Source organism: Microtus ochrogaster, chromosome 15 (genome assembly GCF_000317375.1).
Source record: "Microtus ochrogaster isolate Prairie Vole_2 chromosome 15, MicOch1.0, whole genome shotgun sequence".
In the NCBI taxonomy this organism is placed as follows: domain Eukaryota; kingdom Metazoa; phylum Chordata; class Mammalia; order Rodentia; family Cricetidae; genus Microtus; species Microtus ochrogaster.
In genome coordinates this window covers 35,399,100-35,414,665 of record NC_022017.1, presented here as the reverse complement: position 1 = coordinate 35,414,665, position 15,566 = coordinate 35,399,100, and positions in this window count along the sequence as shown.

The following is a 15,566-nucleotide window of genomic DNA, read 5'->3' as shown; positions in this document are numbered from 1 at the left end:
AGGGTGATGGTTCCTGCAATGATTTTAGGAGAAAATTGGCTCCTAACACTCACTGGAACTCTCTCCTGATACTATACTGTATTTTTCTCTGTTTTATTATTTTCTTTCACATCTTCATATTCTTTACTAATATTTTCTAAATCTCCACGCCTCTACCTGATAAGAGGTATTTTTGTCAAGGCTGGTCTCTGACAGCTCTTAGATTACTAGGATCAACATAATAAAAATGTATTCTAAGCGAAAAAAGTCAGATAGGGTGCATGTTTCTATTTCTATGAAATGTCTATGGATGGGAAAGTCTTATACAGACAGACCAATGGTGAACTAGTATGAAGGTGTGGACTATTTTCCCATAGAAAAGCTAAGAGAAATATTATAAATTTGAAAATGTTTCAATACTAGATTGTGTTCCTGGTTGCAAAAATTGTGAACATGTGTGGAAAATTATATATATATATATTTGCATATAATTACAATGGCTGAGTCATATGTTAATCACATATTAATGGCTCTACAAGCACATGGAGTAACACTTGTCATATACGAAATAACTAGAAATCTTGTGTGTGTGCATGTGTGTGTGTTGGGGGGGTGTCTGTGCACAGAATAGAGGTTGATGTTGAGTGTCCTCCTCTCTTGCTCTCCTTCTTATTTTTTGAGGCAAGCTTTCTCACCGAACTTGAAGCTTGCTAATTCAGCTACACTGGCTAGGGAGTGAGCTCTGAGTAAACTCCTGTATCTGCTCCCCTCACCTGCATCCCCGTCACTCAACACTGGGATTTCAGATGCATATGTGTTCCTGGGCTTTCATGTGGGTTCTAGAATTCAAACTCAGGTCCTCATGTTCCTGCAGCAAACAGATTATTCTCTCAGCATCTTCCCTGCCCCATTCCTTTCTATTTTATTCAAAAAAAAACATTGTTTGTAATTTAGTGGTACATCCTGTCTCAGAAACTCCCACGCACAATCTTTGCCCTGCCTTGCGTCATTTCATTTTGGTGACCATGGCTAGACATCCTCCTGTCTCTGATTTTGTAGCTCCCTTCAAACTGGTTTAATTTATTTCTTTATCTCTTAGCCTCAGTGAACGAGAACACTTCTTACAGCTTGCCTCTGTTGTCAGCCAGAGTTTGGAATAGACAGTCCTTTGCTCACAGACCTGACGAAAGGGCTGCCACAGAATATGCTTCATCTCATTAGCACCGTATCGAGAAGCAGGACACAGTAGGTTTAAAATTGAGCAATAGTTGGCCAATTTATTTTAAATGAGCAAGCTCATGCTCATTTTAACTTACTTTTACACGAGAGATAATTTTACAAGGCAAATTTAGCTTACAATTCATAAGCAGCAGCATTAAAGTGAAACAGAATTGATTTTTACCTACCAGAGCTTGTTGCTCTAATTTGTGAAGAATAGTATAATATAAGTCCAGGAGATGTTTTGTTAAAGTAGATTACAAAAGTGTGACTTAGTCTCTTTTCTTTGGCTGATTCTGATGTCTTTAAGAAAGTGTGTGTGCATGTGTGTATGATGTACATATATGTTTGTGTGTATGCACACTCGTGTGTGTGAGTATGGAGGCATGCAGAGGGAGGTCAGAGGATACCTTGAGGTGTCAATCAGTCTTCATCTTGTATCTTGTCTGAGATGGAATCTCTTCATTTGTTCCCATTGTTTATGCCAAGCTGTCTGGCCTGTGAGCTTCCAGGGACTCTTCTGGCTCTGCCTCATGTGTTGGCTCAGGATTTGGGGACTGGATATGTTTATTATCATATCCAGATTTAAGTGGATTTTGGGAACTAAAACTCATGTCCTCACACTAACTCAACAAGAGCTTTACTCAATGAGCCTTCTCCCTAGGCTGATCCTGACATCATTGGGTAGAGATATGAGGCCCCTCTGAAACAAGAGGGAGTAATCTGTGAGGCCACACCTGAATTCACTTTGTAGCTGCATATTATTGTCAACCGAATGCTTACGTTTTCTCAAAATGTACTTTGAGATTTTTTTTTTAACCTCAAGTTGATAGCATTGGGAGGTGTGGGTTTGGGAAGTAGGTAAGTCAGGAGTTTCCATTATGAAAAAGATCACACATGGGTCTCTTTCACTTCTACCATGTGAGGACACAGTAAGACGATGTGTAGGAAGCAGAAAGTAGGCCCTTGCTGAACATCAGGTTTGCAAACGCCTTTGATCATGGGCTTTCCAGGCTCCAGAACTGTGAGGAACAGATATTTATTGTTTAAGACAGCCCATCTGTGGTAGTTTACTATAATAGCCTGAATGGACTTAGACATAGATTAATGTGTAAGCTTCAATGTGCATACAGATAAGCCTACCTCCACCCATTATTGCAGTAGGAACCCTCTTTTCCTTGTTGGATTCTGAATTGAGCTCGTTTCTAGACTGAAATCTTTCCTATACTGAAATTGTTTCTGAGTAAAATTTATTTATACCACTTCACTGTCTTACTCTGGTTCAACATTTCAGAGACAGGATCAAGACTAGGAAGGTAAATGATGGCCTGACTATGAGGTCTTGAAGCCACAGAGACCTGTAACAGAGCTTCGGTATGGGAGGACTGCGATTTATTTGAATGTTGAAAAAGTCAGTCCAACCGAGCAACAGAAGGAGAGGCAGACAAATACAGAAGATCTGTCAGGAACCTAAGTTAAGCTAATAAATATACAATTGTTTTATTGCTTCATAACAATAAAGTGGTCAGGCCCTCTAAGACACCCTGACATTTTTATTACAATTTCAAAGCAAATTAATTTTTTTAAAAAAAAGTCTAAAAGGCAAGATTCAGTGACAGGAAGTCCTCCAGAGGAGGTCACAAATAAGTAGTGTGAAGTCCAAGTGCAGGCAGATAGAAAAAGTGAGAATGAGATCGATGAGAAGGATAGATAAAGTCTAAGCATGGGGGAACTTCAAGACAGTCGGAAATCTGTGGGAAAAAAGACGACCCAGAAATTCAGTGAAATGAGATCAATATATTAGTAATGCCCTCAGGCTCTATGAGTCTGAAAGCAGAGGGCCAACATCATTCATGTATCATGCTCCCGATAGTCACCTGACACTCCCCAACACAGCATCCTAGACATCTTAGCCATGCACAGTAATGTGTGGTGCCGGAGGCTAGACTTCACATCCTTCTAGAATTCTCCCCCTGCCTGCTGCCAGACAGCTCCCACAGTTTCTTGAGGTGTGGAAGAAGCCTAAAGCAGTGAGCTGCAAAACTGGGATGCCCCCCTGGCCATTAGATGTGTACCAAAACCCTCTGCTTTGTGTTCTTGCATCATTATCCCTCTTTTCGAGCAGATCCAGATCCTGACACTAAAGTCTTGAAGCTTCCAGTGGGCCGCATGCAAGAACTAACAACATGGCAGGGAGCTGCGCCTGCCATGTAACTGCATGGTCATCTAAACAAGGCCTGCACAGCAACAACACCAGTTTACGTGCCAACTCATGGATAAAGGAAATCTTACTTCCCACCCCTGGGTAAAGAACTTCGGGTAATGATGGCTGCTAAAAGAAGACAAATCAGTTTTCTCCAGTAACAAACCTCACGTTTTCCCATCCCGAGTGGTCATCTCTAAACATATGTACATAAAACCAGCATTAATGGATTCAGCGTGTGTGTGTGTGTGTGTGTGTGTGTGTGTGTGTGTGTGTGAAACAATAATGAAGGGGGTCACAAATTTGAGAGGGAGTAGGGGGAAGGCCTAGAAATAGAGGGCGGGGTGGAAATTATGTAAATAGTCATATATGAAATTCTCTAAAACGAATTTAAAACAGTCAAAAATAATTCCGATGTAGAAAAAAAGAAATTATTTCTGGATAAGGTTTGAAAGTTTGGACTATGAAGCAGCTAGCATTCAACTCATGGGTTGTTTGAAATTGAGACTTGCTAGCAGAGAATAAAAAAGTAATTCCTTTCTCTGACTTTCAGAGAAACATATTTTCCCACAGCATCCGCCATTCTCTGCGAGCTAGACCCCTTTAGAAAGTCAGTAATGTCTTCTTCTGTATTTGATCACATCTCAATCTCCCCTGTTTGGGAGGAAAACAAGAAGAAAGCAATTTAGAATCACTGGTGTTGAGTACATGTTTAAAGAGTCCTGTTCCAAATAATCTAACAGCTCCCCAAACACAAAAATAAATTAGATTAGAAAATTCTAGTGATGAGACTGCAGGGAGAATTAATACTGGTGCTTGGAGGGAACAGAATTAGTTATCTTCCTTTTATATTACAGTTCTTATTTGGTGCAAATGTTCTGCTAAACAGTATATTTTTATTGCTTTAAAAATCTCCTCTTAACTTTCCAAGTACTTTCAAGCCTCCTTGTGCATTTGATTCCAATAATTTTGTGAGCTTGATTAGGCAAGCTTTGAAATTCAACTTTACCAATGAGGTAAAAAGCAAGACTGACTTTTAAACAATGTCCCTTTGAAACTCAGGTTTCACTAAATGCATTTCAGAGACTTTTCTTTGATGGACAAGAAAGAAATGAAGTTTGAGCTAGCTTAGACTCAAGGTAGATGCTAGAAGAAAAGGAAACACTGAAGGCCACACCCCGACTTATTAAATAAATTCTTTTCCTCTTTGTCTGACTCAATTTCTTTCTTAGAGGACCACCTCAAGAGTGTTGATAAGGCTAATTATTATAATTAATTGTAAATCAGAGAATTATGGGAAATTGTTGGAATCCAGGAACTTGATTCTACATTACATTACTTTGTCTGTGAATTCCAAAAGGAATCATACATACAGGAAACCTGTAGACAGGGCACAGAAGGTACTGTTCCATTGGAATTCTGTAAGCCTGATTCAAATACAAAGTATATGGCCTGGTTCAGGATTTTCATTTCCCTTATTCATTTCCCTTATTCTGATTCTTGGGACTTGACCATCCCCCAGGGTGTACTTTGGATAGAGAAATGATTGAACAGTGATTAAGCAGGTGTATAGGGGAGGTGGAGACTGGTTCAGGTGTACATGTCCTCCCATAGATGCTGAAAAGTGGGAGGCAAAAATGAAAAGGGATTAACTGGCGGAAGGGTCATCCCTGTCTGGGCCACTGCTGAGCCACAAACAGAGAGTGCAGGAAAGTTGAAGGGACCCTGAACTAGGGGAAAACCATATAGCAGCTCACTGTTACCTTCTCTTGAGGGAGAGAGGAAGCAAACACCCTTCTGTAGACAGTGGTGGTTAGCTTGTCTAGATTTGGAATCACTTGGAAAACATGCTGCTAGGCTTATCTGCTAAGGTATTTCCAGAGCCTTTTAACTGAGAGGGGGAGTTCCACCCCGGATATGCCCTTTACCATCCATGGGCTGATGTCATCTATTTAATAAAAAGGCAATATTGAACTGAGCCATAGAATTCCCCTCCTTCCTGACTAACTCAGATGTGATATGGTCCAGCCAAATGCTTCTGCTATCATGAACTGGGCAATGCCTTCAGCACCACAATGGACTGGAAGATTCTTTTAAACTTTGGAACAAAATAAATCTAACTCCCCTTAAGTGACAATCCTGTCAAGCATTTGGTTAGAGCACCAAGAAAAGTTACCGGTAAAGAGAACTTGATGTGCTGCTAGTTTCCAAAAATGGGAAATTGGTCTTCTGAAATCTGGTCATTCAAATAAATAGACCTCTCTGGGAAAGGAAAACAAGGGGAGATGAGGCAGGCTTCTTCACCAACCCAGAGTCCTGTATTCTTGATTTAAAAAAAAAAAGGATTGACAGGAAGTCGTAGGTTATTTTTCCTATTTCAGAAGCTTCAGTTAATAATAGTCACAATTCAATTCCAAGCACAGCCCACTTGCAATCTCTGAAAACAAGTAGCAGCTAGAAATAAGTGTTTACTGTCCTCTCTGCCACCAAGGAGGCTGTCATTAGCATTTTAATAATCCTTTCTTGGTTTTTGAAGGAAACATAAGCATAGAATCATGGGTTTAGATTTGGATCGGCTTTCTAGCACGGAGCACTTCTTTTCATACTGATATATGAAATTTTTGCAGTTGCACAACGTAACAGGTTGCATTGTATCTGTGCAGTGCCCCACATCCTGGAGAGCAGGTAATTAGGCTCTAATTTCACCTGATGTCATGGTAAAGTTTATTTTAAGACCCCTGGTGAACTGGGAACTGATTCAGGCTCTTTCATCTTGGGATCTGCATCCATGTCACCACAAAGAATGAAGTCCCTGCGCCCCATCTCTTTCTTCACCAGAGAAAAGAAAATGGAGACTGTCACTTGCTATGTTTTATTTCTGCAGCTAGAACAATACTCTGTTTGTCTGATATGATTTTGTCTTCCCATATTTAGAGCAGAGAGTAGTATTCAGCTATGTTCCCAGACATATGAAGTGCAGACAGGTTTAGGTAGCTCTCCAAGCATTTAATACAGAAACTTACTTTTTAAAAAAGTAACCCAAGGAATATATTTCCCTCCAGGAACTGGCTTTAAGATGGTATTGTGGCTGCTTCCATAGAAAGTTCTTTTAGAGGCTATGATCTAAAACAACTCCGAAAACCAGACAAGCCCTCACAGGTTCTGCTTCTGGCTCCTTTTCAGATGACCACATGACATGGGATTCTCTAGCTGCAGTCAGGAGTTTGGGTTTCATGAGCATTCAGTTCCTCGTCTTCACTACTTTTGTGACTTTACAGAAACACTGAAACATGTCCAATACTTCCCTCCTCCATTTGTATGAATAAAAAAGAAAAAAAGATACTGAGATCAATTTAAAACAAAGAAACAATAAAACAAACTCTACATCTTGGGGAAACATGAAACTAGTTAAGACTATATTACTCTCATTTGTATTTATCTATCAATCATTTTTTATCCCTAATTTTCCCAAGCAGTGCTGGATAATCACAGAATGGGGTTTCTTTCAGAACCCCGCATCCCAGAAGGCTGCCCCACTGTATTCAATTATCACTGCTACATCTAGTCTTTGATTTGGAAAATGAGTCATTTTTATATTTCATGTGGTTGAACTAAATGAAGAATATTTTGGTATACAAATATTTTATATTCAGATATGTGTCCATAATTAAGTTTTATTAGAATGCAGACATGCCCATAACTTATATATTATCTGTTGGGATTTCACACTACCGCCAACAAGAGTTTAGCAGAGCTTGTAAGGTATGCGAAATTCTCAAACATTAATTCTCTTGCCCCACATAGAAAAAGCATGCCAGTCTCTGATATGGAGAAAGAAATTATAGATAACCCAACTGCTGATCCCAAACTGCTGCTTGCTAGCCGTGTGACCACAGGAGAGTCACCTTTAAGGCTAAGGCAAGCATACTTTGTTATGAAAAGGTGTGATTTTAGATTCTTAGAGGGAAAATCCCACAGGCTCTTAAGGAGAAAAGGTAATGACGTGCCAAGGATGTGGAGATGCCTTGCTGCCCTGCTGATGCTCTTCCTCCACACCAGGCGGCTAAGTGGATGCCCAAAGCCAAAAGGGAAACACTCAGACTCTTTTGAAGAACTGCAGGATTTTTGTTCAACTTAAAAAAAAAAAACAAAAATAAAAGTATCACTGAATGAGCAAAATCATGGTCATTCTCTAAGCCAGATTGCTTTTCCAGCCAGTGCCTTTGCCACGCTTTTCATGAACCGTCATTAGGAACAAGAGGACAAAATCTTCACCGCATGTCCTCCAGGGTAAGTAACTGCCACCCATGAATGTTGTGAGCGTACAGAGCCATTCTTCTCCCTGGGTGGCAGGGGAAACGACACTAGAAACATAAAGAAATTAACCTGCATTCATATATCAAGCTATTCTTTCTGTTCAATTGCTATAAAACACACACACAAAAAAAGCAGTCTGAGAAGGTAATGATGAAGAGGCCTGTACTCTAGACTGCTGTAGGTTAGCAAAGGCCACAGATCTCATGGGGAACATTTCTGATGACCGAGTGACCGTCACAGAAATGCCGAGGGCAGAAATGGGCTACACTTACAGATGTGTAATTCCTCTGAAATGTAGAGACTTTCCTGGAGGAAGTGACGTTTTCATTATTGTTTACTAGAACATGTAGAATTTGGGTAATTAAAAATAACTCAGTTTTATTAGTATTAATACAGCACGCTATAAAACCTTGTTTCTCCACGTGTCTTCTGCATCAGCAGTGTCTTTGAAATCAAGATTCCTTAGGTGCTGCAACATGAAATGATTTTAATTTTTAATACATGGTCACTTTGGACTCTGAAATGAGTAGACCAAGTACTGCAGGCGGAGGGGGATGGGATCAGTCACTTGGGCACCCTGTGTCTGCTGTCCTTCCATACAATACTTCTACACTGGATGAACCAAAGGCCTTATTTCATTTTTACATTGTCATTCCACAGCATTCATTTCAATGTTCATTACAGTCGAACCATTTTGATTTCATTTCTATTTGCTCCAATATAGTGCATTTGGGGACTGAATGAACTATACTCGTTCGTGGGCTCATTACAGTCTTGGTTTTCAAACTGTTTTTCTAACTTGTGTGGAGTATAATCATTTCTGTGTTATTTCAACGCCAATGGAACCATACAGCAGTAATAATGATATGAATAGCTACCAATTACATGCGACGTGTGCCCGACAGGGCAATAAGCAATATCTATGCAGTTATATAATTTAATCTCTGCAAACAACCCTATGACATAGCTCTGATTATCATCTCCATTTGATTTATGAGGAAACCAAGACTCTGATAAATGAATTAATTTATCGAAGCCTGATAGGTAGAACATAGTTTAGCCAAGCTTAAATTCAGTGCTTTTTTTTTTGCCTTTAAAATGTTCACAGTAAATATGATTTGGGTATTATATGAGGATGAAGATGTTATTACTACTCTTATCCTCATCATGATCCCACAGACACAGCATAAGTCTATAGCATTAAGAGGCTGATCCGATCTCTGGATCCTAAATCTTCAGCTTATCCCATCAAATAGCCACACCTATATAATCACAGAAAAATTTAAGAGTGGTATAACCACATGGCTCCCTTATGCAAAGACTTACATCACCTGATCGTAAGGTTTGCAAGGCACCAAAGGAGATAAACCAGTACTGATGACAGATAGGGGAAATGAGGGAGAGCTTGCATGCAATTCTCCTTTAGTTAGGTAGTGGCTGCTTTCAATGATAAGATAAGATGTATTAAGCAAAATAATCCAGAGGAATTTTAGAACATAATATTTCTTAGTAAAGAGCCTTCAAAGTAAACCATCCAATTTTCTAGAGTACCATGCTTCCTAGTGTTGAGCCTCCAGAGGCAAAATATATTCATTGTGCCCAGGTTAAACTAATGAGCCAGTGTTCCAACCCCTTGTGGGCAGAGGTTCCATAAACTCTTCCATGCTGTGAGAGAAGCTCTCAGAAGGCATCTCAGAGATGCAAGCCAGTCTTCTGAACGGCCCCAAGGGAGTGGATGGAAGAGTAAGCTGCAGCGACTTCCCCGAAGGCAGGATCATTTTCACTTTATGACCAGTGCCAAGCACCAAGTCTGACTCACAGTAGGAACTGAGTAGAAATTGTTGAGTGTTTGGAAGGGGTAAGTTACTTATGACACTATGTTGTGCTCTTGTTGCTATAGATACCGCTAGTGACAAACATAGAAACTCATGATGTGTTCTAATTCAGTTAGTTTTCACAATACCTCTCGCATTTAAAGAGGCCCTTATTTTATACACAAGGAGTTCATACGGGCAAAGTTAACTCCCTCAAATTTTCCTTACGACTGGGCACAAGGCATTCTGGATTTAGACATTTTGAGACTTGGCTCTCACACTTGGTTTAATAAGAACACTATAAAATTTATGTGTCTTATTCCATAATAAAGGGAGGCTCATGAGAATCCCCTGCCAATTGAGTAACTACAGATATTGACAGCTGATGGCCTCTAGGGAACAAGAGTCAGTTTCCTTGAGTGTGGGACATGGGATGTAGACCACACTCCAGTGAATGCCCCACACCCATGAGTAAATGTGCAGCAGAAATGGGGTAGCTGGAGTTTTAAAAACTAAAAGAAGACATAAAACTTGAGAGTGGCAAGGTGGTGTGGGTCTGGGGGGAGTTATAGAGAGAATTAGAGGTGAATATGATCATAGTACATTGTATATGTGTCAAAAATTATCAAAGTTAATTAAAAATGTCAGAAATTTGTTGTTTTCATCGGTCGTATGATCTCTTGACCTTGCTACATCTAAACAATCTTCTTTCTTTTTAAAGACTTTTCTTTTCAATTCCCTTTCTCTCTCTCTTTCTCTATTGTGTGTGTGTGTGTATGTTTGTGCATGTTTGTGTGTGTATGTGTACACTGAAGAGGACAGTTGCCTATGGAGACCAGAAAACGTTGGATACTACGTATCTAGAGTTGTGGGTGCTTCATAAACCACCTGATATGGTTGCTGGAAACCAAACTTGGGTCCTTTACGAGAGCAGTGTGTGCTCCTAACTGCTGAGTCATCTCTGCAGTCACCAATCCCTCTACTTTCTGGTACTAGTCATGTCTTACATTTCAACCAGTTGGCTTTGGAGCTTCTGATTTGCACAAGACTAAAGAAGCAACCATGATGGGGAAACTAAACTGTTGCCACCATTTCTTTCAATCACCTGAAGTAGGGGAAGGTAGAAGGAGACTGCAGAATGCTAGTGGGCGGCATGAGCTTGCACTTCCCATTTAGTTTACTGAAGGTGGTTCATCTCACTCCCTCAGAGTTCACCATTGAAAACGAAATGCCAGTCAAACCAGAGTGATTATCATCTTACCATACACTGACTTTCATCCTTGGCAGCTTTAAGAATATTAAAGTGCTAATCTTAACTGCCCTCTTCAGCTAGAAAGCATGCACTCTGTCACATCATAAAAGGGCACTGTGAGATGGAATTAGAAAACATAAACTGTTTGAGTCTCCAATTCTCTCTTCTCTAAGTAAACAACTGGCTGAGAAAGGGGAATTTGATCTGAATTTGAACTGAATCCCAAGTGTCAATACTTCAGCCCTATTTCATTTTCATTGACCAATTATATTCAGACACACGTGTGTGTGTGTGTGTGTGTGTGTGTATATGTGTGTGTGTGTGCACTTACATATACCTGTTTCAGTCAGAAGCTGCTGCTTGTGGCTGAAGTTTGGAGGTGGCTACAGCAGAGTACAGTGTCTCAGGCTTTGCCTTCATGACTGATACATACTCAGCACTTGCTGTTGCTTTGAAGAGCCTCCCCTCACTTGTCTTTAGTCCCCCTGAGTCCACGATTTCCCACCTAGAATTTGCCCTTGACTCAACTTAATCTGCATATCTCACACTCTGTTGATGATGTCTCCTTGGTATTAGTGGAATCCATTTCAGCATCACATATGCTTTTAACTATACTGCCACTATTTCTGTCCCCTGGCAGGGGATGTGCCTCCTCCGTGACTTCCTGTTGGTGGAGTGATAGCCTACTATTTGTGAGGCATCTGGTTGGCACAGGATCTGCTATGTCACTTGCCTGCTCATCACTTCCCATTGGCTACGAATTGTCCATAGGGTAATATAGAAGAAAAGAATGCTTGTGTGGCAATAGATTGGAGATAACAGAACACTTCTCGCCACAATTCCAGTGAAATGAAACACAGGTCTATGTTGTCTCTCATTAGAGCTAGGCTTGACCATGCACTTTGATCAGTGTTAGATGGCAGAAGTAATTTTGCCAGTTTGGGGCTTCATTTTCAGCAGACTCTTAGAGCCAGAAGCCAGGATGCAAAACATCTGAATACTAAAGAGAACAACAGGGAAGTCCAGAGTTCACACTAAGATGAGAGGCCCCCAGCCTTCCTATGCTCACCCTCAGGGTTCTGGACTAAAGTCAAGCTGAATGGACTTGTCAGCTTCCCAGTCACCAACTAGATACCACTGAATAATGCCAATTAATATTGCAGGGGACAACTTGGTCCTCTGAAGAGGAAAGGGAAGAGATGGCTGAGATGAGAAAATTATGCTATATAAAGAAAGATATAGAGGGTTCTGCTTGGGCATAGATGTCATGTGTATGTGTGCTGGATTAGAGGGAGGAGTGATTACATCAGGGAATGATTCACATAAGGAATGAATATGCATAAGCTAAGATCTAAAATATGAATAGTCCTTTGACATATTTTGTATGTTGGAGGAGTTTCATGTACAAGGCTCTGCATTATTAAGTCTCTGAGAGCTGGAATCTCTTTTCATATTCTAGGGCATCCTTTCAATATTGCTTTTGATATTTGCCTTGGTTTGCAATGGAGCCAGTATCACCCAGGGATTAGGCAGAATGCTCCTCAATTTGATACACCCATCAGTTCTAATCACTGTCCATGCCACTTAGATTTATGACTTCAGTTCCAAAGGGCCTTTTTGGAGAAGCAATAAGTTCTAGTGTGCTGCAAATTTAGATGCCCTTTTAATCCTACAATGAATATTTACTGAACACACATCAGAAAGTAAATCCTCAGTTGGACATTGACGAGCAAGAAAAGATATATAATATATGCCCCATGTCCCAGAAACTTACAGGAAATTGTCCCAGTAGTAAAGACTATAGATGGAGCCAGTAATGTGGTCCTATCTTTAAGCTGGCAAAAGTGAGGCCAGGTGAAGAAGGAAGAGAGAAGGCAGGATAGACTTGGACCACTAAAGATCCATTTACACACAACCTGAGTCTGTGCTCAGTATCAGAGGCCACAGGACAATTTTTTCACTGTGATGTATAGTCTTTATATTTGTGAAAACATATGAACATCTAGAGATCTCACATAAATATGCAGAAACTGGAAACTGGGAAGATATATCAATATAAGGTCCAACGTTTGATATGAAAAAAAGGCTATTGGCAACAGACTGATTTAAGTAAAGATTCTCTGCTTTGGCACACTCACCACCATTTCCTCTCACTTAGGGTTTGCTAGACATTTAATTTGTTCTACACTCTGTAGTATTTGTAATGGTTATTTTGGTTGTGTAACAACCACCCCCTAAGGTTCTCTCTCTCTAACTTACATTGTGTTTTAAGTCATTTTGTTAGTCAAAAATTCAGACATGGTTTAGCTGGACAAATCCTATATTCTACCTGGTATTAACAGGAATTTTGTAGACAACAGGACAATGACCTTTTCCCCCAACCATTTCTTGCCCTGTCTTCAGTTTTTGTGAATTCCTCCACAGGCCTTCCTAGAGTGGTTGCTCTCCTTGTCTTCATCATATCATGTCATGTCAAGACCATTCCACGCTATTAAACACTGCTCATTCATCTCTGCTGCCCCCTGAGTTCACCTGGGACAGTATCCGGGGAGTTGTGCTTGTGCCAGGATAAGATGTGTACACCTCATTAGCTCCAATTAAAATAGTTCTATTGTAGTGCTGTAGAGACCTGAATCTGCTGTGGATAATTTATAGCTTATAGATGTGTGTGTGTGTGTTTCTGTGTGCTTTTTAACATTTATTTGTTCTTTTCTCATATATTATATCCCAGTCATAGCCATTCCTCCCTCTTCTGCTTCCCAGTCACCTGGAACATTTCCAGTTCTATATCCCTATCTTAATTCCATCTTCTATTCAGCCTCTATTCGTTTCCTTTAGCTCGGGAGTGTGAGTTTGTACATGATTGACAATATGCTCTCTTTTTCAGTCTAGTAGAACTGAGACTTATCATGGCTTCTGAGTTATTAGCATGGTGTTTGAACAGACCAATTAATGTCTCTGGGAGTCACTTTCCTAATTCCTAAACTATAGTGAAATTAAACACCAGGCTCTTGAGATAGCCAATGAACTTAATATTTAAGTATTTACCATTGCCTGTCAGTTCCCTTGTGCCATAGGCCTTGTCTATCTTTTTGGTGTCCTTCCTCTTTAGTGACAGCAATTGTCCCTCAGATTCTTAACCTCCCAAAAGAACAGTCTCACACATATTATCAACAAATTATTTGATATAATCTAACATAATCACTGTCAATAAGACAGGGTTTTTCTTCAGAAGTTTGCTTGGCAATCTAATAATACTGAATTCTCGATGAAAAAATCTTTCATTCATCTTGATTAAGAGTTTCTGACCTGTGATTTTACTAAATCCTATCAACCATCCTGTCAGGTGGACTGGGTAGGACTGTGACCACCTTTTCACATAGAGATCAGAAAATAGTAGATTTTCCTTCTTAAGGGCACAGACTACCCATCGGTGAGGAGAAGGCAGGAAAAAGAAACTTAGACTCTCTGTTTTCTTATATGATGTTAAAAGTTATAATTGACATATAGGGCAAAAGTGAATGAGTTCTAAATATATGCAGTCAGGTTTTACTAGCCGTCAGCGTCAGTGTTGCTTAGATACCCATGAACTATCTTGAGCTTTATTTCTTTGATGGAGAGCCAAGCCCTGCGGGGTCAGTTCTGTATGCTGAATGTTTTCCCTCTATAGGTCATGCTTTCCTCTTGCACAGTGACATGTACTTTCCTCAAAAACCAAAACCCTTGAAAATCTTTGGATACACTACATTGATATCACTCAAAATATTCTACAGCTTGGTGATAAGTAAGGCACAGATGGAAATAAGACCAACTATGGACATTCTAGGGCCTTCTTCCTTGCCCATGAAGTGAACTGATGTGGCTATGCAAATTACTTTGGCCAGAAGGGAAACTACACATATTATTTCTCAAAAGTTGCCTTAAAAACTAAAGGGCAGTTATTTCATTTTTCCCATTTTGCTGTGAGATAGTGGAAGGCCATATGTTTTGTTTCCTTTTGTTTGGGGTATTTTTGAGTCAGGATTTGAGCCTAGGAGCCTTGAATGGCTTCAAACATGCAATCTCCCTGCCACAGCCTCTTAATTAGACAGTTTCTAGGCATACACCATGAAGTCCAGACTTCAGAAGACTCACTGCATATGGGTCTGCATCACTGAAGTAATTTAAAAGGTCCCCTACCCATCTGATTGTACATGTAGTCTGAACGAGCAGTAGAGGTGTGCTGGACTCTTCGTAGAGATATCTTTGAGCAATACATATTATAGTGTCTAGTCTATTTTGATTGAGACAGAAACTGACACCTAAATGTGAGTGTGCTTCTTTTTAAAAGAAAACTAAAAATAAAACTAAAAGTATTATTGCAGTCTGGCAGGTGAGCAGTGAGAAAGGTATTGTTGATGAATGGATAATGGAGGTCTTTTCATGCTTCCATTGCCAAGGTTTTATTGTGTAGAACTCAGAATAAAGATCATACAGTGTACCTGTAGCTCTAGGAGAACTGATTAAAGAGGATCACTGAGTTATTGAGAAGCAAGAGAGAATGGTACTGACTAGGAGTGACGCAGGCAAGGCTTTCTACTTCCACACCTAATCTATGGCATGGGCTTGACTTAGTGTTATTCCAGGAGATGTGGACATTGCACATTTATAAACAGTGAAGATACACATAATCCAAATGGGCAGACACGCATGTGTCCTTCATAAGCCTTCATCAAGTGCTTCTTGAGTGCCAATGATTTCCAAGAATAGACCTTGACATTGAACATGAGCTCTTGACATGGCA